The sequence below is a fragment of the Pinus tabuliformis genome, chromosome 5_2 (genome assembly GCF_031772625.1).
Source record: "Pinus tabuliformis cultivar Carrire ecotype Pingquan chromosome 5_2, CPIR1, whole genome shotgun sequence".
In the NCBI taxonomy this organism is placed as follows: domain Eukaryota; kingdom Viridiplantae; phylum Streptophyta; class Pinopsida; order Pinales; family Pinaceae; genus Pinus; species Pinus tabuliformis.
Genome location: NC_142306.1, coordinates 149,719,956 through 149,747,433, shown reverse-complemented (window position 1 = coordinate 149,747,433; position 27,478 = coordinate 149,719,956).

Sequence of the window (27,478 nt, the reverse complement as noted above, 5' to 3'; positions counted from 1 at the left end):
AAAAATATAGTGGTATCTGGAGAAAAGACCATGTTGTCGCATCAAAGGCTTGAACATATTCGAGAGAAGAGCCTTCAAATACTTCATGGTAATGGTATGGTAGAAGGTATGTCTAATTTATCTCTAAATTTTTATTTATGTTAACATTGTGTATATGGGAAGAAGAATCAAGTGAGTTTCCCTCCGGTGCTAAGAGGGTGAAAGGGATATTAGAGCTTGTGAAAAGTGATGTGTTTGGACCTGTGTTGGTTCCATCACTTAGTAAGTTTGTGTACTATGTACAATCTATAGATGACTTCTCAAGGAATACATGGATATATTTCCTAAGGAAGAAACCTGAAGTCCTTGATAGGTTTAAAAAATTTAAAGCTTTGGTAAAAAATCAGACAGAGAAAGAGATAAAGATGTTGAAGATAGAGAATCATCGAGAGTTGTGCAAGAAGGAATTTGAAGAGTTCTATAAGAAGTGTGGTATAGAATCACTTAATACCACTCCATACACACCTCAAAAAAATTGTAGTTGCAGAAAGAATGAATAGGATGTTGATGGAAAAGGCAAGAAGCATACCTAGTGGTGTCGGGTTAGGATAGGAATTCTGGGTAGAGGTAGTGGAGATTGCATGTTATCTAGTTGATAGATCACCTTCATCAACATTGGAGGATAAGACTCCACGTGAGGTATGGATGGGTAAGAAACCCTCTCTTTCACATATGAGGGTATTTGGTTGTGATGCATATGTACATGTTGTAAAGGAGAAAAGAACCAAGTTGAATAGTAAATCTGAATGGTTCATATTTATTGGGTATAAAGATGCTTTAAAAGGTTATAATATCTGGAACCCATAAGCAATGAAGGTTGTGTACATTCAAGATGTGGTGTTTAGAGAGGTGAAAGATGTTATTAAACATGAATTCCTACCAAAATAGCCTAAGAAGATAGAGTTTGAGCTAAAGGAGGAAGAATCAGACTCTACATCAGAACAACAATTAGAAGATGGAGAGCCACAAACTCCAGTCGTGAGAAGATCAATTCAAGAAAGAACAGAACCAGAAAGGTATAGTACATCTTCTTTCGATTCAATTTTTTCTTTACCAATTATTGATGATGATCCCAGAACTATCAGGGAGGCAGTAGATTGAGAGGATGGAAAACTCTGGAAAGAGGCTATGGTTGATGAAATGGCATCTTTGGACAAAAATGAAGCTTGGGATTTTGTGGAGTTTTCAGTTGGAAGGAAACCCATTGGAAGCAAATGGGTGTTTAAGAAGAAGATGAATTCAGAAGGAAATGTGGAGAAATGCAAAACTCGATTGGTAGAAAAAGGTTATTCCCAAGTGTTGGGAATTGAGTTTGGTGATATTTTTTCTCCTATTTCCAAGGTAGCTTCTATTTGATTACTTTTATCTGTTGTTGTTTCTTTTGATTCTGAGGTAGAAAAGATGGATGTGAAGTCAACATTTCTTCACAGGGATCTAGAAGAAGAGATCTACATGAAACAACCTAAAGGCTCTGTGGTGAAGGGAAAGGAACTGGTATGTAGGATACAAAATTCTCTGTATGGGTTAAAATAGTCACTAAGGATGTGGTATCATAAATTTGATTCATATATATATAGGGACTTCATTTCACCAGAAGAAAAGTGGATCAATGTGTGTCTTTTAAATTAATTGTTGATCATGCTATTTATCTAGTCTTATATGTGGATGATATGTTGCTTATTGGAAATGACAAAGAAATATTGAGGAATTGAAGACCCAATTGTCCTCCAAATTCAACATGAAGGATATTGGTGCTACAAACTATATTTAGGCATGGAAATTAGACTAGATTAGGCAAAGTAGAAGTTTTGGTTAAAATAGAGGAGATGTAACAACTCTGAAATTAAAACATGCAACTAATTAGATCAGTTATGCGTTTTACAATCAATATACCTTTATTCAACTAATTAGCATAGAATTTTTGAGAATTAGGAGCAAAGACAACTATCTGCAACAATGATATTCCTTACTTGTAACTTTGGAGTTGAACGCTATTTGAATCTTGCTAACCGCAACAAAGTTTTGTGGAGACTCTCCACCCAACCGTAGGCTCAGTTGCACAAAATCTTACTACAACTGGCCACCCCCGAGCCCTCAATCAATGTACTACTGCCAGGGAATCCTTTGTCTCACCACACTTTTCTCCCAGGAGAATGGATAATGGAATGATGGAATGATCTCTCATCTTCCTCACCATCTATTAAATAGAGCAAACATTGGAAGGGGAACCGCATGCACACATTCCATGTGTCAACATGAAACTTTATTTTAAGTTTACCTTTTATTTTCAGTTTTACTTAATTTAATTTTCTCTTAATTTATTTCTTTCTTATTTTATCCATTTTTACTTTTTGATAACTTTACTTATTTTTACTATTTTTATAGTTCTCTTAGTTAGCTCTTTCTTATTTTATTTTAATCTCTACTTATTGTTACTATTTTTATATTTTACTTATATATCTACTTATTTATAACTCTATTATTGTTATTTACTATTTTATTTATTTGTTAATATTATATTTCTTTATTATTTATTATCTATTTACTATTATTATCTTTTCTTTATTGTTTATTATTTATTTTCAAATAAATTATATTATATAATTATATTTATTATTATTATTATTATTATTATTATTATTATTATTGGACATTACATGCTCCCCCTCTTTAAGGAACTTCATCCCGAAGTTAAGTTGAATTATTTAACATTTTATTTATTTAGTTATTTATTACTTCATGTTTGCCCTACACCCTCTGTTGAACTAGTATAACTAGCAGGCATTGAAATTTTTCACAACACCCGGGAAATCTTAAGGAATATCTGTCCTTTTTCCCATTTTCAGAACCAAGCATAAGCCTCCCTGGTCTGTATCCTAGTCCAAGGCTAGCCCCAAGGCTCGCGCCTAACTTAGACCTCATCTGCCCCAAGGCAGGCATCCAGTACGGTACTCAATGACTCCGAGCATCTCGCAAGGTTGGCCCACTCTCTCCACAACTACTAAGGTGCACAACCCCAGGCATCGAAGTCCTTACACCCCCACTAGACTTCGGCATCCCAATCCAATGCTAGGCACCTAGCCTACAATATCAGGCACTTGGCCTCCTCAAGATGGTCCCATAGCCTCTCAAGAGCTATCCATCAAGAGCTATACAAGACAAAGGAACCACTGGCATATGTAGTGTTGATTGAGTATGTACCCAACCCATATGATGTTACATATTCTCCCTCGCAGGTATGGGGTCCTACGAGATCATAAACTAAACCGGCCTTCTCGGCCCATTCGTGGATTTCCTGTCAATCACTACATCTCAACATGCATCCAACGCATTGGCTATAACACCATATTATAATAGAAATAATCCACATGCTGAGTCTTTCATGTCATCATGAGAACATAACATCATTGTTATCACAAAATTATGCATGTCGTAAATCTACATACAAATACCACATGCTTCACATCATAATATCTGCATCAGTTACAACATCAACATATGAACATCAAAGACATATCATCACATAATAAATTAACCACATGTCAATATACCTCAATATAACATCATAATCCCTATGAATATCATATTCATCATGAACATTTAATGAGAAATAAATAAATAAGAACCACATATAAATCATTACCCTCTCATCCGAACTATATTTGTTTACCACATACCATCTCATTATGAAACATCATTAATATGAGAATCATCTCAATTTATCAAATATAGAACAATAATAGACTTTAAGCATTATTATCATGAATTGATTTCATCTACTTATTTATAACTCTAGTATTGTTATTTACTATTTTATTTATTTGTTATTATTATATTTCTTTATTATTTATTATCTATTTACTATTATTATCTTTTCTTTATTGTTTATTATTTATTTGCTTATAAATAATATTATATTATATTATTATTATTTATTATTATTATTATTAGGGAACATTACAGGAGATATGTCGAGACAATACTACAGAGGTTTAATATGCAAGATAGATGAAGGTTCCTATTCTTGTAGGTGTAAAGTTATCTACTGAAAAATGTCCCAAGACACAAGAAGAGGAAGAGGACGTTTCCCGTGTTCCATACGAAAATGCAGTTAGTAGCTTGATGTATGCAATGGTTTGTACTAGACCATACATTGCACATGTAGTGGTAGTCTTGAGCAGGTTTATGTCAAAACAAAGGAAGGGGCATTGGACAACAATGAAGTGATGTTTTAGGTATTTCCATGGAACAAGTGATTATGGTCTGTGCTACCAAGGAAGACTGCGATTGGACAAAGTTTTGAACATTCGTGGCTTTGTTGATGCAGACTCGACTCGAGACGTGGATAAGATAAGATCTATAAGCGGGTATGTGTTTAACCTATTTGGAGGTGTAGTCATCTGGATGAGTAAGAGACAATTTATAGTGTCACTTTCAACTACAAAGGTAGAATACATGGCCGTCATTCATATAGGCAAGGAAGCAATTTGGTTGGAGAGATTGTGTTCAAGTATGGGGTTAATACAACGAGTTATAAGGATAGAATGTGATGGGCAAAGTGAAATTTTCTTGCCAAAGAACCCTACTTATCATTAAAAGACAAAGCACATTGATGTTCAATATCACTTTGTAAGGGTTATGGTTGATGACAAAAAGGTATTTCTGGTAAAGGTGGACACTTTGAAGAATGTTGTAGATGATGAAGTGTGTGAGCTCAGGGAATTTTTAGTAGTTTAGAGAAATAATAGGAATTGTAGGGGTTGGACCAATGACTAAGATCTCCTCTGACCCACTGTGTGGAAAAGAAAAAAACAAGTGGGAGAATGTTTGGTGTGTGTTATATTCTTTCCACAACTAGTTGCACGTGCGGGGGGCGATAACCCACCCTATTTGTTGCACCTAAAATAGTAGGGGGGTCATAGGGTGGGTGCATCCCCCCCTGTCGGGGGGTTTTAAGGGGGTGGTAGTCCCCCTCCATGGGGTTTAGAGAATTGTTGCAATTTTTTTTTTTGGACCCTATATTAGGTGGGAATACCTACCTATGGTTTTGTTCATGGATTCTGCACATGGTTTTAGGCATGATGGTTTTCTGCCAATGGTATTTTGTAGATCTATTCAAGGGAACTACTGTTATGTTCTAATCAAACGTTAATGGATTGGGGTTTATGAATTCTTCAACATGTATATAAATGTATTGTAACATTTAAAGGAAAATAATGAAAAAATCAGTCTGGTAGTCTTGGTTTTGTGATCCAGGGGAAAATGTCTATGTATTTGTTTTATGTTTCTTGCCATTGTATATTTCTATCTTTTTAGAATTCATTTGTAGGTAATTTTTGTACATGGTTAAAACCTACATTTTTTATACCATACCCATTATGTTTTTTTTCATTTTATTTACAATTATAGGGTTAAATCCAATGCATGGAGCTTTCTTTTATCTACATTTAAATCATTAAGGAACACTTCAAATCAAGAAAATCTAATGGGGAGGGTAGAGGGTTGTCTCCACAGCCTTTAAATGGGTGTGATGTTTTCAACATTATACCAATAAAATGTTAGTATCCCTTTAATACTTGTACTATAACACAGGGTAGAGGGTTGTCTCCACAGCCTTTAAATGGGTGTGATGTTTTCAACATTATACCAATAAAATGTTAGTATCCCTTTAATACTTGTACTATAACACTTTTAATTTGAAACAAACTTAGTCTCCTTATGGAAGGTTTGATCCCTAGAACTCAATTGGAGGTTCTTAATACAAAATAATGTATTACTCGGATGGGGAAGAACCTCTCCTGACCTTTCCTTCTTTACGGACATGGAGGAACGTACCCATGGTCATAGTTTCATTGTTCAACTATTTAAGGTTATACACACTCAACTTTGAACGTGCTGCCAATTAGGGATTTCAAAACATTTCTTATATGATTACTTGTACTTGAAATTATTTACTGAGTCTCCAAAGTATGTATGCACACTCATTTTCGAGATAGTCGATTCATAAGGACCCTCTTTATTTTTTGTTCCTACTTCAAGTTCTTAAACATATATGGATTTAAGGTAGACCCATATTGGTGTATTTTTTGTTCTAAACATTGGACCTCATTAACCTTTACACTTCATCAATATTTTTAGACAACCTCTAGTCAAAGGTTATGTAATTTAATTTGAGCTCACTTTATGATTACTTCTATTTTTCTCAAGTATATATAATGTTGATAGTAATTTATTCCCTCTAAAACATATTTATTGTCATACCCACTCTATGTAAGCGTGGATTTTATTTACAAATAATAAGAAACCTTCTAGAATGATCTACCTGCATAATTTCCTTCTTCATTAATATTCAATTTGTTAAGGTTATATTTAAATCGACATAAAAATACATACATTATAGACTTCATGCACTATTATATTCTTCCTTAACTAAATTTCATGCAATTGCAGCTACTCGCTTTTACTTCCCCTATCATGGTTTAGAGTTAGAATTTCAATAATGAGTAGTTACAATAATTTTACCTGTTGAAAGACGTATAAAACAAATAGTTGAGCACATGCGTACTTTCATAATATTCAAACATTTGCTGAAGTCAAAATAGATTCCAATTAAATCAAAGAATACTACTCCTAAAATAGATTCAATTTACTCAATAATTCAATATCAAATGTACATCTTCGGCATGAAAATAATCATGCATACATAGCTATTATCCTTGCATACTTCAGACATGCGTCGGCAAGACATATCTCCTACTTTTCTCTCTTTTATTTTAACCATTTCATCGTTAGTACTGAAAGCCAAATCCCATTAATTTACTTTCAACAGAAGAAAAAGACAATCAATCCCATAATTCAAGCTAATTCTACACAAAATTAGTGTGGGAATTATGACAAATGTGTTGTCCTTGATGACAACCTACTTGATGATTTTTGTCAACATGATGCTAACAGGATGTGCTTACAAGCTAGTGCACATGTGACAAAGAGTTTGGACAAAGGCATAACAGTCGAGAGACAAAAGAATGATGAAGGTGACGTTTTGATAAATACACATGGGTTCTGTGAAGCAAAGCCATGTACATACGCGGGTATGGAGAAGAAAAATCATGTACAAATTATGCACCATGGTATCCTAAATACTAGGGATCTTTGCCATGGTATTCACCCATAGTAATGAGTGTGACAATGAATATTTGATCTTGTCTAAGAATACCATCGACATTACTAAGGATTTGACCTGTGGTATTAGATAAGGCCTAAGATATATAAGGAGATGAAGATCAAAGTGTTTGGTGTGCATGTAATTGGCTATTGATGAATTGTTTAATTTGAAATAAGGTTGCACAAGGAATGCAATGTGGGATCATATATTGAAATGACTACATGATTTAGTTACAAGTTGATTAGTCATAACATTATTCTAATGTATGTTTGTTATTGGGTTTGCTGATATTTTGACTGAAGTTTTTTTGTGTAGTGAAGGAATGAGTCAATAATTACAGATCTGTATGCAAGTTTGTCTTGGAAAAGGTGAATACATATGTGCATCTGCCTCTATATGGTCATGTATCGATTCTATAGGATAGACATATTTACATGTGGATATGCTTTATGATAGGTGCATACACATGTAGATGTATTTTGTAAGGGTCGCATACATATGTTAGGGTTTCTGAAGTATGTGCATTTAATGATGTCTAATCAATCTTGATATGATTGCTTTTGTCTCTTCATGAGGCCTTCTTCATAATAATCTATATGTGATAGTTCTGATGAAGTTGAATGGTTTGTGAATAAAATATTGAACTTGTGTGAATGATCTGTAAGTAGCTCAGAAATCTTTAATGAAGGATATATGCATCTGTGATTGATTTTAGCAATACAGTGATTCACTCTAAGGGTTTAGTTTTTAGATATTTGTATGCAGGTAAGTTTCATTGAAACTGTGTATATACATGGATATGCTTAAAAACAATAATGTATATATTTTGACATATCTTTTTATCAAGTTTTGTAGTGGGAGCAGTTGGTTTTAGTAACATTGTATGGGTTGATGATTAATTGTACATTCAGATGATCCATTCTATTTTATATTGTTTGGTTGCAATGAGATTCAGTGATTGATTTGTTTTAGTTGATTCATTGATTTGATGATGGTAATGGGTCGAGTATGAAAATTTAATGAAAGGTGAACTATAGGTTGACCAAGTGGATCCACTTTGAAACATTATGAAAAGTGATCCACAAGGAGTTGAAGTTAAGGGGATTGTAGTTTCCTTCCAGTTTGTGCTAAAGAATGAGATAAGGTTGTAGCCTTCTGGAGGTGGGTGCCTGCGTGGTGGTATAAGTCAGCACTAGTACACGATTATAAAGAATATATTTTTTTAAGAAGACAGAGGCAACAACAGCGGTGGCTTTTCCCATGTTGAGTTTCCATCTAAAAAGCATGGTGTTCATATGTGTTGACTATGTCTGATGGTTTATTTTGTTCATATTGTACTTATTTACTGTTTAATTAATACCTAATTAATGACTGATACACTAGTTCAAGTTAAAGTAATGAAGAATTAATTGAAAAGATAGTTAATTAGATATATTTTGGTTGTTTACATAACAATAGCATACATACGTAGGTTTACTTCATTAAAGTCATGTACATAAACATGAATAGAAAATCAGGAGTGATTGGACGGGTTCCCTTGGGTCGATTTTGTTAAAATATTGTAAATATTTGCATTTTGAGGAGTGGAGCATGTAGGTCAAATAGGATTCAAGGCATTTTAGGAGGGTCAAATCCCCTTACATTTTGGTATTGTTTTGAGATCCACCCATGGTTTGCGGACCATGGTGTTGTAATAGAAAATAGCATAAAAGGTGTCTTAGCGAGCCTAAGGAAATCAATCACTTCATGGATGAAATATTTTTGAGTCTGTAACTGTAGATATTTCTATATTCGGGCAAAGGCGAAGGCTCCTACAACTAAGTGCGCGGAGACCTTGGTAAGTCCGTAGCTAAGTGCGTGGGCCCCTGTAGCTATGTGTGTAGGGTCTGGAAAGTTTGTATAAAGAAGATGTGAAGTAATAAAAGATATTTAAAGCAATTTTGTGTCTATTTTTATGCACTTGTGTATTTACATGCAACCAAATGACATTTACCTATATTTTATCTTAAGAGCTCCGTGAATATCTAGATCTACTGTTATATGTTATTTTATGCATGATTAAATGTTTACGTGCAGTTTGTAACTTCCTTTAACTCAAAATCACTTAAGTTCATAAATAAGGGTTCACAAAGGTCAGATTAGATTTGAAACTACATAAGATTCCTTAACCACATCACATAGCCTTTTGGATATAGAAGCCTGGTTCTAGCATCCTCCAATACTGCCTCGAGTGAGACTGTAGCCTATAATATGCAGGTTTTTGCCGAAACGGATGGTAGTGTAGGGTTTTGTTTGTTAGCACAACTAATTCTGAACCTGGGTCGAATCCCCCTCAAACGAACAAATGGTTGTGTTGTTGGGAGAAGGATCTATCTAAGGGATGTGTGATTTGGCATAAGTGGATACCGACTAAGAAGGAAATCAAAAAGTGGATAGATAGAAATTTTCACGCGTTTTTAGGCTAGGAGAATAAGAATCCACGCTTATCAAAAGAAAAGTGGTTACAAAGGTATCTCTACACAAAAATACACAAAGTTTTTTTTCATCATTCCCCTATGAATTATACGAGTGGCTATCCAAATTAGCAGATAGTGAACCTACTTGGAAGCACAGTGATTCTATTGCATGGACTCGAGAATTAGTCAAATGTCTTGAAGGATCTGATTATAAGGTTGCGAGGGCTATTGATTACTAGATTGATAGTATTCTCAATGGTTTCATCAGTAAGTTTGCAATAGATAAATTGGAGTATTATATTGAATATGAACGATGATTCTGAAAGGGTCCGAGAGGTAAGTACTTGAAATCATTAAAAACCTAGATTAAAATTATTTTGTTTGAAAAGAGGGTTATGCCTTTACCTTAATTTTTAAGAAGGGTATGACTGGATCTATGTGAAGTGCAAAGTGATTCAGAGTAGAACAAGACAAATTTGTTGAAAGTGAATACAATCCCTTATTGGGAGAATCTGAAAGTGAAGAGGAACGAAGTAGCCCTAGTATGCCCAGAAGTGTGATGCAGATCGTAGATTAGGGTACTTCTGGAATTCCACATCCAACCACTCCACCTCCACCTTTGCCTCCGCCTCATACACCTACACCTACCCCTCCACCTCCACCTTCACTATTAAATATGGAAAATACAGTGAAAATGCATGTATTGAGGGGTCAAGGATCAGAGGATCCTGAACAATTGTGGATTGTTGGGAGCAGGATCCCCCAAGGGCAGTTTTGGGGCTAAAAGCCCATGTTTAAGTCAAATTTTTGTAATATTAATGTAAAGACTCCACATTTTGTGGTCATAGAAAACGAAGGTGTTATGTGTCACAAAGGGTAGTCTGCCCTTAGTTTGGTAAGGTAAAGTAGGCTGTAAGAGATCTACCCATGGTCCGCGAACCATGGGATTGTATGAAAAGAGCTAAGCTCTAAGTAGTGAGGGGAATCAGACATGTAAGAGAGTCATAGATTTAGAGCAAGAAGTCTAAGTCTTGGGTTGTAGCGTAGGTAGAGGCTCTTCAACTGAGTGTGTCTGGCCTAGGGTAGAAGTCCACAGTAGAGAGCGTAGATCCCTACAGCTATGTGTGCAGGGTGGATAGAGTCTGTAAACACTTGGAAGATGTTAATAAAAGGAGTTATTCTACAATTTCTATGTCTTTGTTCTGTCGATGCGGTTGGATATTTTATGTATGATTTTCCTTTATTATGCTTATACGATGCGTGAATGAATGCCACTACATTCAATAATTGAATGCAATTATGAATATCTACTTGCACGGTGATAACTTTAAGTAGTTGACAAGATAAGAAAGTCACTTAGGGTAATTGAGGAATTTGCACGACGTGCTACCATAACAACGCAAAAGTACCTGAGCCCCAGGTTAGGGTTGCGCGAAGGTCGGTCATATACCTTCATAAAGGTATTGAAAGCTGGAATAGAGAGTTTGTCTTACAAGCCCTAGAACATGACCACCTTCGCAAAGGCAGGGATAGAAGAAATCAAACAACATCACAACCATCTCAGGGTGCAGATACTTGGTTCCAACATCCCCCCATAATGCTTTAGGTGAGACTTCGGTCCGCGCTCTGCAGGCTAATGCTGAAAGGGCAAGTCGTGTAGGGATTTGTTTAGCTAATTAACGTTGAACCTGGGCCGGGCCCCCTCAAGCCAACAAACAGTTCCATTCCCAGGACTGGAATCTGCATAAGAGATGTGTGATGTCGTATCACTAGAATCCAACTAAGAAGGAGATTGGAGATTGGTTGGATAGAAAAATCCATGAATTCACGGCACAAGAGAACAGAAACTCGCAACTGATAAAAGAAAAGTGGTTGGAAAGATACCTATATAATGAGATCCATGAGATCTTTTTCTTCTCTTTCCCTATCGAGCGATACAAGTGGATTGCGAAGCTAGAGATAGCCAAGGAAGGTGGAAACTTGACGGTCGTATTTTTTGGACCCCGAAGCTAGTGCGAAGGATGGAAGCATCGGAGGATAAGATCACCCACACTATCAATCATTGGCTCAATTGCGTCATAGGAGGATTTGTGATTGAATTTTTGGTCGACACCTCAGCCAGTTATAGTGAGGTAGAGCGATGCTTTTTCAAAGGACCGCGAGGTAAGTATGTAAAATATTTGAATACTTGGATTAAAATGTTGTTGTGTAGAAAACAGGTTATGCAGATACCTTGATGTTTGGGACTATGCGAAGCGGAAAAACTTACAGAAACAAAGGAAAAAAGGGTCTGGAGTATAGCCCTTTGATTTCACCTCCACGAAGTGAAAAAGAAGGGATAATGAAGGTTTCCTCATGAAGTGATATTCAGTTCATAAGACAAGGATTCCTGCGAATACCACCTCCACCCACACCCGCTCCAACTTCACCACCGTCACCTCCAACTTTGCCCATACCACCTCCACCTCCACTGCGGTTCAATATGACGAATACAGTGAAGTTGCCTTTGTTCAAAGTCTTGGGAAATGAGGACCCAGACTAATTCTAGTTCGTTGTGAGAGCTGTATGGGAAGCTCAAGGTGTTATAGATGATCATATAAAGAAGGCGACACTGGATAGTTCTTTGCAATATCGCTTGCTAACTTGGTATATTAAGTACTCTAACGATAACCCGAATGTTGGAGTAGCAGACATCTAGGTAGCATTAAATAGGGAATTTATTAGCCCTAAATCTAAGGTGCAGTCGATTGTGGGATTCAAAGAGATTTCGATGCAACCAGGTGAGACACCCTAGAAACTAAACTAGAGGTTGAAATGTACAATCCATGAAGCCAACATGAATTTGACATATGGACAAGATCGCGAGTGGTTTGTGGCTTCGCTACTGCCACACTTAAGGAGTGTGTTGTTGTAGCAGAAGATAACAACTCAAGAAGAGGCCTTGGAGATTGCCATGAGACTACATGAGACTTCGATTCAAGATCCTAATCTAGTAGTTCAACAAATCCATGCGCAACTGAAGAATCTATGCCTTGAGATACAAAGTCTGAAGCAGGACAAAACGGTTCGACCAGAGGTATGCGAGGAGGTATGGCGCTTAAAATGCAAGAGCTAGGGTCATGACAAAGACCATTGCCCAGTATTTGAAAATTACATTGCAGGAGGAGGACCAATGTGTTTAAGGCCAAAAGCTCAAGCAGGACCTCACGTGGGACCTATATTATGGTGCGCTATCTGTTAGGTAGCCGGAAAGCATGCCACGGATAATTGTCACTTGCTATAGAAGTATGTACAAGCACCACAACAACCGTCTGCAACTTGTGTAGGTCAATAAGACATGACGAGTGTACTTGCAGGAGCTATGAACTAAAGATGGATAGAACTCCCACCTATAGGGTTCAGGTCGAAACGTGACCCCTTAACCAAAACATGGGAATAGCGCGGATAGGATTTCAGGGGTGTGGAAGAGGCCGAGGTGGAGGAGGTCCTAGTAGAGGTCGAGGACAGTTGATTTGCTACAATTGCAGAGGACCAGGACACTATGCCCGCGATTGCACTAATCTAACATGTCCCTCATGCAAGTATTGCACACTATTTGATTATGAAATGGAAGATTGTCCTATACTGATAGCTAGGATACGTGACAAACAGGAACTACTACCTCCGCCGACTAAAAACCTATAAATAATTATGTCTGAGCTGCGCGAGGAGGATCCAAACGTAAATATATTGCTCAGAAGTGGAATCAAGATAGGAGATGACAAGAGGAAATAGCTAGAAGACAATACATGGGTTTGCAAAGCCCCGGTAAAGGAGGCTGAGTTAGATTTGGAGCGCGCTTGTCAAGCCTTAATGGAAGCTAAGAAGAGCTTCACTGAGGCCTCCTGAGTCGAAGATGGACACCTCTATGCTCACAACTTTCCTGGAAACCTGTATGAAGTTACTGCGTGACAGTAAGGCTATAAAAGGGTTACAATAACTCATCAATAGATGCATTGAAACCGCGCTAGGTGAGCCACGCGTAGTATGAAAGATTGGAAAGCATAAAACAAGGACTGGACGGGAGATGAGACTGACTGCGCAGATAGGAGAATATGAAATGGATTGGGTCATTTTGGACCTAGGGTCAGATGTGAATGTCCTACTAAAATAGACTTGGGAGAGAATGGGGAGACCTATGCTGCAATGGTCTTCGATTCAGCTAAGAATGGTGAATCAACAGAAAATCATCCCCATGGGGCGGTTGTAGGGGGTGACCGTGGATATTGAGGAAGCAAGCACGCTGGCTGACTTTGAAGTAATAGAGATAGTGGATGACAACAATCCCTACCCTGCGCTCCTGGGAATTTACTGGGCTACTGATATGAATGGGGTAATTAATCTGAAGAAGTGAAAGATGATCTTTAAGAAGAAACTGTTGCACGTAATAGTACCCCTCAATCCTGCTGAAGGATCACGCTACTCTGAACCTGTCCGCGATTATAAGAGTGATGATGACCTGGACTGTATCTATAAGATAATATTGCAAGACCAAGATTGGGTGAATCCCACCGTGGATGGACAGATTATCTGGATTGCAAGAGTTCCTACACTTCGGACTCTGATGAAGAAATAGAACGCTTGCAGAATCAGTTACATGAAGTAACTACGCTGAATTGGAACATGATGACCTAGTCGCTGTGCTGTGTGTCGTCAAAGGTAAGAAATCTACCTACTTATGATGGTTTGAATGAGGTAGATATCTTTTTGGATGCATTTGAAGGGGAGGTACTATAAAAGAAGCGCTTCTAGGCCTTGGACTGGGAATTGCACGTGGCGCCCGCAAGATGGTGGGGTATGCACAAGGGAAGCTTTGATGATTGGTGCAAATGTAGGAGGATGATGAGAACATTATTTTGGAAGCCTAAGATGTGACTGACAAAAAAACATGATGGGCAGAACAATCCACACATGCATCTGGCCAAATGGACGCAGGATTATGGAGAAAATCCCCAACCTGATTTGGTGCACCTATTCTGTCATACCCTGGATGTTATCCCAATGAATTGGTATATAGAAAGAGAGATCTACCATGGGACATACGAGTGGGATATCCTATGCGAGGGATTCATGATGACATTAGGTTTTGAGGATGGGTTTGATAGTATTGATGAAGCACTACAGGAGGTAAAAGCAACAATCTTTAGGATACCGCAGGATCCTTTAGACCTGATTCAGCCTGAATGGGCTACTCAGCTGAGTCGCGCGCTAGAATGTTATAATGTTACTGCTAAAGAAGAGGACGAGGATCCAAAAAAGATTAACATTCCAGAAATAGAAGGCCACCGCGTAGTTCAAGGACTGTAGATTGAGAACCCTGACATAACTGCGTCGTTGAAAATGAAACAAGTGAACATTGGTACGGATGTAGAACCCAAATTTGCGAAGATTGGAGACTACTAGGATGATGTGACGATGGATAAGGTCGCTGAATTGCTTCGTGAATACTAGGACTTATTCCCTACCAAGTTTAAGGATCTAAAGGGAATAATCGGGGACCTAGGAATGATGAAGATCACGTTGAAGCCCAACACGAAGCAAGTTAAACAAAGGTGTTACCGTCATAATCCGAAATACAAGGAGAGGTCCACTTAGAGCTAGACAAGATGCTAGTAGCATGCATTATTGAGCATGTGGAAGAATCTGATTGGGTAAGCCCAATGGTGGTGCAAGAGAAGAAGCAGAAGCATGAGATAAGGATATGTGTGGATCATAGAAAACTGAATGAAGCTTATGTGCATGATACTTTCCCGACTCCATTCACAGATGAAGTGTTAGACAATGTAGGTGGCCAGGAAGCATATTCCTTCACTGATGGGTTCTCTAGGTACCACCAAATTAAAATCGCGCCGGAGGATAGGAGAAAGATAACCTTCGCGACTGAGTGGGGTTGTTTTCAATACACTACAATCTTTTCGCACGTGGTTGTTGCAACATTCAAGGAATTTACTCATAAGTTCGTGGAGGTATATTTTGATGACTGGACTATATTTTGGTTGGTTAAGCTCCATGTAGCAAGCTTGTGCCTAATGTTGGATACCTGTCAAAGATACCAGATCTCGCTCAATCTCAAGAAGTGTTTGTTTTGCATTCCTTTTGGGAACCTATTGGGGCATGTGGTTTGTAGACAAGTAATAATGGTAGACCCCGCAAAGGTCATGGTGATACTGAACTTGGAAGCGCTAAGCAGTGTGAAACAGTTGTGTGCTACTCTGGGACATACGGGATATTACAGAAAGTTCATCAAAAGTTATGCCCAGATCACCGCACCTATGGAAAAATTGTTGAAGAAGGATGCCACATTCTGCTGGAATGATAACTATAAGAAGAGCTTGGATATATTGAAAGAAAAGATGGTTACCGCACCGATTCTTGTCTTCTCAAACTGGAAGAAAGAGTTCCATGTACATGTCGACGCACCATGTATAACGTTGGGAGCAGTACTAACATAGGCTGGCGGAGAAGGCTTAGACCACCCTATCGCGTTCGCAAGTCACAAATTATCCAAAGCAGAAAAGAACTATTCTACCAATGAACGCTAGGGGCTAGGCATGGTGTATGCGCTCCAGAAGTACTGACACTACTTGCTAGGAGGCCATTTTAAGATGTATATGAATTACTCCACGCTGAAGTACCTGGTCAATAAGCCTGTGTTGGGGGGACGAATTTTCTAGTGGCTCTTATTGTTCCAAGAGTACGATTTTGAAGTTGTTGTGAAGTTGGGACAACTGAATGCAGGACCAGACCACCTATCACACATCGAAACAGGGGAGGAGCCTACTAACATGGAAGAAGAATTGCTTGATGTGCAACAATTTGCAGTGTTTGTCGCAGAAGGTCATTTTGAGGATATAATACACTTCCTAACTACACCAACGGCACCAGAAGTATACACTATCTAGCAAAGGAAGGAATAGTGGTGCATGTGGTAGATTTCTCTGCCATTGATGGGCATCTGTAAAAAATGGGTACTGATGAGATATTGTGACGGTTACTGATGAGATACTGTGACAGATGCTCATGGGGGTGCCGCAGTAGGAAATTATGCAGGGAGAGTAATCGCACAAAAGATTCTACACGTAGGGTTGTGGTGGCCAACCCTTTATTAGGATTCAAAATTATATTGCAAGGCATGTGATGTATGTCAAAGAATGGGCAGGTCATCGCGAAGGGATGAAATGCCTTTGAAACCAAAAATGACATTACAACCCTTCAAGGAGTGGGCGATAGATTTTGTAGGACCCATTCAACCACAAGGGAAGATAGGAGCAAGGTAAATTATCACTATAACGGAGTATTTGATTTGTTGGGCAGAAGCGCAGCCGGTGAAGGATTGCACAGGCACGATGACCGCAAAGTTCCTATTTGAGCATGTACTGACGTGATTTGGATGTACAAGGATCTTGATGAGTGATCGTGGTACACAGTTCCTAAATGAGATGATCAACACACTAATGGAGGAATTTTAGGTATATCACCAGAAGAGCACACCTTATCACCCACAAGCCAACGGGCAGTGGAGGCATTCAACAAAGTTCTTGAAAATGCATTGATCGAGGTTTACAATGCTCAACGAAGTGATTGGGACCTACGTACACCTATAGTATTGTGGGCATATCGAATGACATATAAGAAGTTGATGGGACAAAACCCTTTCAGGCTTGTCTATAGGGTGGAATCTGTAATTCCTATGGAATACATCGTACTTAGTCTACGCATAGGAGCACTCACAGGTATGACGGATATTGAAACCATGGAAGAGGCTCGCACAGCTGGATGAGCTCGAAGAAGAAATATTTTTGGTTGGATTTCACCAGCAGGTCCAAAAGCAGCCCGAAAAGGCATGGCATGATCGACACATCAAGCTATGCACATTTAAGGTAAATGATCCGGTTTTGTTGTATGACAGTAAGTTTGATAAATTTCCATGAAAATTCAGGATGCACTAGTTAGGGCCTTATGTTATTAAGGATATTACCAATGGAGGAGCGGTGCAGCTGGAAAAATGGAGAACCCTTCCCACCAAAGGTGAATGGCAGTCACTTGAAGCCATACACCGGCAGTCCGGCCATGTGACTAAATGAAAGTGGCATAGTCTTAGTGCTCCAGGCAGCTGAAAGGAGGCACGGGACTATAAACTACACTTCCCGGGTGGGGGGCCTGCGCAATGGGAAGATGGTGCAAAGCAAGGATGTGTCACGAGGTCTGCGACAACGCGGAGGGAGCTACGCCACCTAGGGAGAAATCATGTAGGTCAGCTGGAAAGTGACTGTTAAATTCAACGTTCATTAAAAGATGGTAGAAATGAGGTCAAATGGAGCGGGCGACCAACATTTAAGACGAAATTTATGGCTTATATCCTTGAAAATTTTCCACTAATCCGGCATTAATGAACCGATTTCAGGGTGAACGGTTAGATTTGAATTCAAATTTCCCTATAAATTACAAGTGGCTACCTAGCCAAAAACACTTGCCATTTTGAGAATTGATTTGATGCGCTCTTAGGTGCACATGAACTATGAATTCATTCAAGATTTGATAGCCAGTCCGGAATTTGAACAATTGTCAAAAGAGACACAGGCACTAGTTAAATGTGACATGTCAACCCATGCAGAAGCTATGAACACTAAAGGAGTGGCCTCTAAGGAAAATGTGTAGGAAATTGATATGGGGACCGAAGTAGTTGCCCCGGAAGTAGCCGAAGTATTAGCAGAGGTCTCTAAATCTCCGAGAATGCTGAGATTGAAGCCAACCCAAACCAAGGAGACCATGAAAGACAAGAAGGGCAAGCAACTTCCCATACCGGTACGTGCATCGCCAAGATAAAACCCACCAAAGCCGACTGCCCAGGAGAAATAAAGTCAAGGCTATAAACCTAGAAGTAGAAGAGGAGGATATCAAAGACATCCCAATGGATGATGAGGATGTGGGAGTGGAAATAGAGGAGGTTGAAGCCTAGGGTGCAGACCCTATTACATGGTTGTTGGAGTTTGTCCCTCCACACAAGCCTAAGTCCATGGTCCAAAAGGACATTGATGAAAGTAAGACTCGCCTGCAAGCCCCTTTGCTACCAGATGAAATCACATTTGACGGTTTGCATTTGGCACGGGTGCCGATTTTGAAGCTCGAAGACTGGGACTTGGCGGACCATGAGAAGTTCCCGCACCTAGTGACCGAACAATTGATGCGTTGCATTATAGACACGAATATGGGGATGACTTAACTAGAGCCACAGAAGTGGCTCAGAGGAGTAGAAAAGGCAGGATTACTCAACCTTATCTGGGTGCCACACTATCACCGCACTCGTATGATAGTTTTGGTTATCAAGCAGTTGTTTTGCTTGGTACATGATGGGTGTCTGTGGCTAGAGGAGATAATACCCATCACTGATATGTTGATCCACCGCATAACGCACCTACTATATACATGCAAAAACCCAGCTATGATATTTAGTGGCAAGGGTGGTGAGCTAGCACTCGCAGAATCAATGAAAGAGAAGTTCAAACTCGTAAAGAAGTCATGCAGGTACGTTATCTGCAGCATATGTGACCCTGTTGTGAAGGAGGCAACATAAATCCTTGCAGGGAAGGTGATGCAGAAGTGTCGCGCTAATGAGGTACTGGCGCCTGTCATTGTGCTCGCACAACAGTGTGTGGAAGGAGTCCAGTTTAACTAGTCAGACTACCTTCGCAGAGAGTTCTTGGCGAACTGTTGTGAAGTACAAGAGCAAATCAATACATTCACTACGTGTGGCTCTTGCTATCGATTGTGCTCATAGCGTGGGAGCTACCAGCAGAGAGGCAATTTCGCTTGGTCTTGCCAGACCTTCCTGAGGTAGTGAAGTATGCTTCGCTGTGGGCGATTAAGGACACAGAGCACATTCGAGACAGCAAGATTTTCTAGATCTTGATGGAAATGAATATCAAGATGGATATCAATCGCAAGCCGAGATTGTCACCCACAGTATATGCTACCCTATAGAGGTATGTTGCGTTTAAGGCTGATTTCCATCGGATTTCGATTAGAGAATGAAAGGACCCTATGCAGAAGTCGTACGATTTTCCGTACCTAGCCACAGATGATGCAATCGATGCGGTGTTGGATAAATGGTCGGTAGAGTGGCACACCTCGACGGACTTGGCAGTGGATGTAAGAAAGTCCGCCGCACAAATGAAGAAGGAAGAGGCCAAGCTGAAGATGGTGCAATTGGTTGAAAATAGGAAGAAGGAGGTCGCTGAGAAGGCCCAGGTGGACCATACAGGAAAAGAGGCAGGAAAAAAGATAGATGGTGCAAAGCAAGGTTCTGATAAAGGCACACTGTCGCCTTCACCAGAAACTGAAAAGGAGGACACAGAGCAGCATGGTGCGGACCCTTAGGAGACATCTGACTGTATTTATCACTTGAGAGAGCTGGAAAAGGGAGGGTCCAGAAAGAAATCCAAGGCAACCAAGACCTCACTAGACCCCATCACATTAACGGAGGGTGACTTATATGACATCAATGACACAGTTAGATATTGTCACTGCGGAGGCCCTCCAACAATTTGAGAAGTAGTAGAAGGTCCTCCTAGGGGCCATCTAGACTGGGCTACAATAGTTGCAGACCTACACGGCCCAAGCTGGTACGTTGTCCACCAGCCTGGCTATCAGCACATCATAGGTTGCTGATATGCTACACACGAAGGCTTACAATGCGCTAGTGCTGTTGGATGGAGCACTAACGACAAAAAATGAGGACGACAGACCCAATGTCAGCGCCTTGAAGGGAGTCAAATTGAACCTGGTAGTGCTCCCATGTGAAGCACTCCACCTCTTGGAGGATGGAGTCATTGCAGAGCTGAGGGCTCATGAGCACTCCGCCCTCCAGGTGATCAGTGAACAAAAGATAAACAATGAGTAGATGGCCTTGCAAAGGAATGATGCCATCGCCATCTAGGTCGAGGCAACTAGCCAGAACAAGAATATGATATAGGTCATGGAGGAGGCCTGTAGAATGGTCCCGAAATTGGCCATTCCAGAGGAGGAGCCAATTGAGGTCCGCATCTGCAAATTTTCCATAGGTGTACATGATACTCAGACAAAGATGGTGTGGGTTTAGCTGGAGCTAAACCTACAGATTACGGAGCTCCAGTTAAGGGCTTAGCCTTCAACACTGCCAGAGGTAAATTAACAGTGGGCGGCTGTTGTCACAGAAGCAGTTGTGGTAGTGGATAGTGCAGTAGTAGACTGCACACAGTTATTTGACCAATCGTTTGATATCCTGACCGGATTGCAGGAGGACCCAAACATCCAGAGGCTAGAAATGGAAGCGCACGAACTCCAACAGTGCTATGACAAAGCTAATGGCACAACGCGATCTGTCGTGCTGACATAGAGGTTAGCCAAGATGCAGGAAGCCAAGCAGATGAAGGAACATGTAGACACAGTGCTGCACAAGGAAGTAGTGTTGAAGGCGTGACTAAAGCCCTGGCTGGAGGAAGCTTATGCAGTCACAGGAAACATTGAAGGCAAGCTTCCAACTCTGAAAACAAAATAACAACAACTTTAGGCTAACACCACAAGGGCAGTAACAGAGAAGACAGTCAAAGATACGAAGAAGGTAGCAGCTCAGTGCACAGCCAAAGTTGCAGTCATCAGGGACGAGCTAGACGGGCTTCATGCAAATATCTCTGCGCCTACTGAGTGACTTGAGGGTGAGTCACGATGTTTGTGTTGGGGGCCTGTTAGGAGCGGGATCCCCCATGGGCAGTTTTGGGGCTAAAAGCCCATGTTTAAGTCAATTTTTTGTAATATTATTGTAAAGACTCAGAATTTTGTGGAGTGCGAAGGTGTTATGTGTCACAAAGGGTAGTCCACTCTTAGTTTTGTAAAGTAAATTTGGCTGTAAGAGATCTACCCAGTCGAAGATACGAAGAAGGTAGCAGCTCAGTGCACAGCCAAAGTTGCAGTCATTAGGGACGAGCTAGATGGGCTTCATGCAAATATCTCTGCGCCTACTGAGTGACTTGAGGGTGAGTCATGATGTTTGTGTTGGGGGCCTGTTAGGAGTGGGATCCCCCATGGGCAGTTTTGGGGCTAAAAGCCCATGTTTAAGTCAATTTTTTGTAATATTATTGTAAAGACTCGGCATTTTGTGGAGTGCGAAGGTGTTATGTGTCACAAAGGGTAGTCCACTCTTAGTTTTGTAAAGTCAATTTGGCTGTAAGAGATCTACCCATGGTCCATGGACCATGGGATTGTATAAAAAGAAATAAGCTCTAAGTAGTTAGTGGAATCGAACATGTAAGGGGGTCATAGATTTAGAGAAAGAAGTCTAAGTCTTGGGTTGTAGCATAGGTAGAGGCTCTACAGCTGAGTGCGCAGAGGCCTAGGCTAGAAGTCCGCAGCTGAGTGCACAGATGCCTGTAGCTGTGTGCGCAGGGTGGACAAAGTCTGTAAACACTTGGAAGATATTAATAAAAGGAGTTATTCTGCAATTTCTGTGTCTTTGTTTTGTAGATTCGGTTGGATGTTTTATGTATGATTTTCCTTTATTATGCTTATACGATGCACAAATGAATGCCACTACATTGAATAATTAAACATAATTACGAATATCTGCTTGCGCAGTGATAACTTTAAGTAGTCAACAAGATAAGTAAGTCACTTAGGGAAATTGAGGAATCTACATGGTGCACTACCATAACAGTGTGAAAGTACCTGAGCCCTAGGTTAGGGTTGCGTGAAGGTTGATCGTATAATTTCATGAAGGTATTGAAAGCCGGAATAGAGAGTTTGTCTTACAGTCCCTAGCACAGGACCACCTGCGTGAAGGCAGGGATAAAAGAAATCAAGGGACATCACAACCATCTCAGGGTGTACAGAAACTTGGTTCCAGCATCCCCCCCTACTGCTTCAGGTGAGACTTCAGTCCACACTCCATGGGCTGATGCTAAAAGGGCCAGTAGTGTAGGGATTTGTTTGGCTAATTAACACTGAACCTAGGTCAAGCCCCCTCAAGCCAACATGGTTCATCGCAGAGGCTATGTGGAAAGTGCAGTAGATCAATGATGATGATATGAATAAATCACAATTAGCTATAGTACTATAGGACAAAGTGCTTACCTGGTACATCAGATGCAACACAACTCATGCAGTTGCTTCATTAGCTAACACAAAGGATGTGTTGCATGTGGAATTTACAAAGCCGACATCAAAAGATCAGTATGTGACTGAGATCAAGGAGATCAAGTGGAAGGTTAATGAGTCTATTTGGGATATAGATTAGTGACTAAAGTGCTTACTGAGTCAAGCTAACCTTCAGATTTCAGATGAACAACATAGGGACTGGTATATAGCTTCGCTATTACCTCATTTAAGATTGTTGTTATCTAAACAAAATATTGGGTCTCAAGCCAAAGCATTGGAAATTGTGATGAAGCTAGAAGCCTCATTGATCTAGGATATGATTGTAGGAGTTTAGCAGATCTGGGTGGAGCTAGCAAGCCTACGTATGGAGCGATAGGATCTGAAGAAGGGAAAGGAGGCTATGTCAAAGACACAATTTGAAGTTTGGTGAACAAAATGCAAGGCTAAAGGTCACCATACGGATCAATCGCCTGTATTGTGTAATTATATAGCTGTTGGAGTTCCTAACCCACTAAAGCCTAAATCATCCACTGGATCAAGCACCAGTGCAATTACCTAGTCTAGTGTTTGCCAAGTTTCAGGACATCATTCGACAAATAATTGTTCTCTATTACAAAATTTTATACAGTCTCTAAGGAAACCTTTTTGTAACTTTTATAAATCAGTTGGTCATGATGAGAGTAATTTTCGAAGCTATGAACTAATGATGGATAGAACTCCACTATATAGAATGGAGGTTGAAAACTACAAAATGACCAAGGCTCACCTACAACTCACAGAGGATTCCAAGGATGGGGAAGAGGAGGAGGAGGAGAAGTTGGAAGACGCCAGGGCTAGATTATTTGTTACAACTATGGAGAACCAGGACACTTTGCACATGAATGTCAGAATCCAACGCACCCTTCATGTCAGTATTGTTGCCAATTCAATCATGTTATAGAAGATTGCTCGATCTTAATAGAAAAGATGAGGGAGAAGAAGAACTATCTACCAAAGTAGAATATTTATATGATGAGATCCGAGCCACACGAAGACGATCCCAGTGTGAACATAGTCACATGAAGTAGTGTAGCCATTGGTGAAGACAAGGTCAAAGACAAACAACCAGAATCAGATTTATGGTTTTGAAAATCCAATGAGAAGAATGTTGGGTTTGATTTAAATAGAGATAAAGAGACGTTCGTGGAAGCAATAAAGATTTTTATGGATCCAGGTGCTTCTACATCTAAGAATCAGATGCCACTAGCCCCATGAAAGGATAAACTTGAAGAAGTTACTGAGACATAATATTTATATCCCAGAGTGTTAAATCATTTCTACAAACGTGCATGAAATTATTACAGGATCTGAAGGCAATAGAAGGACTTCAATAACTGATAGATAAGTGCGTCATCAGGGATAAGTCATTACAAGGACAACACACAGTTAATATGGTGAACCAAAATAAGAAGAGAACTGGTAGGCAGATGCGGTTGACCACACAGAATGGTGATTTTGAAATGGATCAGGTAATCCTAGACTTGGGCTCTGATGCTAACATATTGGCGAAGCAGACTTGGGAATGTATGGGAAAGCCTATGTTACAGTGGTCACCAATTTAGCTGTGCATGGTTAATCAACAAAACATAATTCCAATGGGGAATCTACATGGAGTAACTGTAGATATTGAAGGACAAAGAGCAGTGGCCGATTTCGAAGTTATTGAGATCGTTGATGATATTAATCCATACCTAGAATTGCTTAGGATTAATTGGGCCTTTGACATGAATGCCATCATTAACTTAAAGAAGTGAAACATGGTATTTTAAAAGAATGAACTTCGAGCAATTGTCCCGTTGGATCCATCTAAAGGTGCATGTTACACAGAACCGAACCATGACTATTATGAGATGACGACATTCAACACATCTATAAGCTTACTACACGAAATGAATATTGCATCATTCCTATTGCGGATGGAAGGATTAGCTGGGAGAAGGACATTTCCTTCCAATCATCTTTAGATAAAGAGTTAGAAAATTGGTAGAATCAATTACATGGGGTCTCTACGCTAAGATGTAATCAACTTACAACGTCCCTATGGTGTGTATCTATTGAGGTATGTAAATTACCCTATTATGATGTCTTGGGTGATGTCAATATATTTCTTGACCATTTTGAATGGGATGTACCAAAGGAGCATTAGTTCTAGGCCTTAGATCTAGAATTAAGAGCTATGCCTAGAAGATGCTGGGGTATACATAGGGATAATTTTGTTGACTGCAAGGAATATCGTAGAATGATGCGATTAAGATTTGGTTGTGTGAACACCCAACTCACTGAGAAATACAAAGGGAAGGATGATCTGCGAGAACATCTGGTGAGATGGAATAAGGTGTGGGGTGAGATACCTTAGCTTGACTACGTGCATGTCTTTATTCATACCCTGGATGTTATTCCAAAAAATGTGTATGTAAAGACTGAGCTACGACATGGGACCATTGATTGGGATGAGATGAAAGAATTTTTCTTGCTAACGTTCAATTTTGAAGATGAGGTCACATGCATTGATGAAGAACTTCAGGAAATTAAAGAAGCAATATTCCGAACACCCATCAAACCTATCACGTGGGTACAACCTAACTGGAGTATGCAAATACAACATGCTTTAGAATGTTACAATGTGAAAATAGAAGAAGCTGATGAGGATCCATGGAATATTAATATTCCTAAATAAGAGGGACAACGCGAAGTTAGTGGACCTACTGTGGAGATCCCTAATATTTCACAACCCGTGCACAAAAAGTAGGTAAACATTTGTTCAGAATAAGAAACAAAATACGTGAATATTGGTGACTATTGGGGTGAAGATACAGTGGATAGGGTAGCTGAATTATTACTTGAATATCAAGATTTATTTCCAGCCACGTTTTCAGACTTAAAATGATAGTAGGAGATTTGGCGATGATGAAGATCAACTTAAAACCTAATGTGAAGGAAGTTAAGCAACGCCCATATTCATTGAATCCAAAATATGAGGAAAGGGTACAAGAGGAACCCGATAAGATGATCGCGGTCGGAATAATTGAGCCTATACAAGAATCCAAGTGGGTCAGTCGTATGGTGGTCGAAGAGAAGAAAATGAAGGGTGATATCAGGATCTCTGTAGTTCTGTGGAAGTTTAACGATGCATGTGTACATGATCCATTCCTTATTTTGTTTGTAGATGAAAATGTGCAGTTTGCTACACAAATCCTGACAAGAAAAATCATGTGCAAGTGTTGTACGGATGAAGTACTGGCACTAGTCATATCTTTGGTTGCATGGTGTAATAGGGGGGTCCAATTAAATTGGGCGAAGTACTTATGCCAAGAGTTCTTGGATGATTACTGCGAAGTGCAAGAGGAAGGAAAAGCATTCCACTATGCATGGCTGCTATTATTGATCACGCTGATAGCTTGAAGGACGCTAGAGGATTTCTAGTTCCTAACGACATATCCAGAATTGTGTAAGGCTACCAAATTTTCTTCGCTATGGGAAACCAAGGACCCTACCCGTGTCATTGAAAATAAGATGTTCTTGGTAATTTTTGAAATGGAATTATGAATGGTGATTAACCAAAAGCCACGTTTTTCACCCAGTCTATTCAAAGAATATCGATGCATTGCTGATTTTAAGGCCTATTTACATCATGTATAAATCCGCATAAGGCGTAATTTGATGAAGAAATGGACGGTGTTTCCATTTTGGTCACCGAAGACAATATCACGTAGTTATTCCTTTAGTGACTAATTAACTGGCTCGTTCCAACATATATATTCAAAGGTATAATAAGGACTAGTGTAGAAGGCACATGAGGCACCAATAAAGAGGCGCAGAAGGAAAATAAGATGGTGACCATTGACCTAGAGAATAATACCATGCTAGAGCCAGAGAGTGATCATGACGAACAGATGCATATAGAGGAACTTGTTCAGGGCAACAAAAACCCCTTTGTGGACACAAAGAAGGTTGAGTCTCCCTTCATTCTTAAACGGTGATAAAAGTCAAGTGTAGGAGGTGTATGCAAGAAGCACAAATCCAATAAGTTCATTGGAATAGAGGCCATGGTCCTCACTGAGGGGGACCTCAACGAAATTGGAGATATAGTCAGGTCTGCGACAGAAGAAATATGGGGCCACATTGAAGAACAATACCCATCTGTTTTGATGAAGGTCCAAATGGGCCTCAAAGAGTTGCAGGTTCATGTGAGTAAGGTCCAAGCTAGCGTGGGTCAAGCTAGTTGGTCTCAAGTGAGAGAGTAACCAACAATGTAAACTTTGAAATGGGAACTTATACTGTTACCCGTTTCGTAGAGATAGCAAAAGAGTGACCCAATTTTGAAAAGGGGGATGCAAAACACAAATATTTTTTTTAGAGCATAGTTTTTGGCACTTTAAAATTTTTTATGTACATTACGTTTTAAAATGTTAGTAATATGCATGCTGATTTAAAAAAGTGGTGATTCTACATCAGGTCCTTTTTTTAAAAGACCTATTTTTTGACTTTAAAATTTTCTAATGTATGAAATGTAAATAATTATTTTCTAAGTTTAACAAATTTTGACACTTTAAGTTTTTTATGTGAATTTTTTTATTAAAAAAAAAAACAAATATAAAAATATATTGAAAAA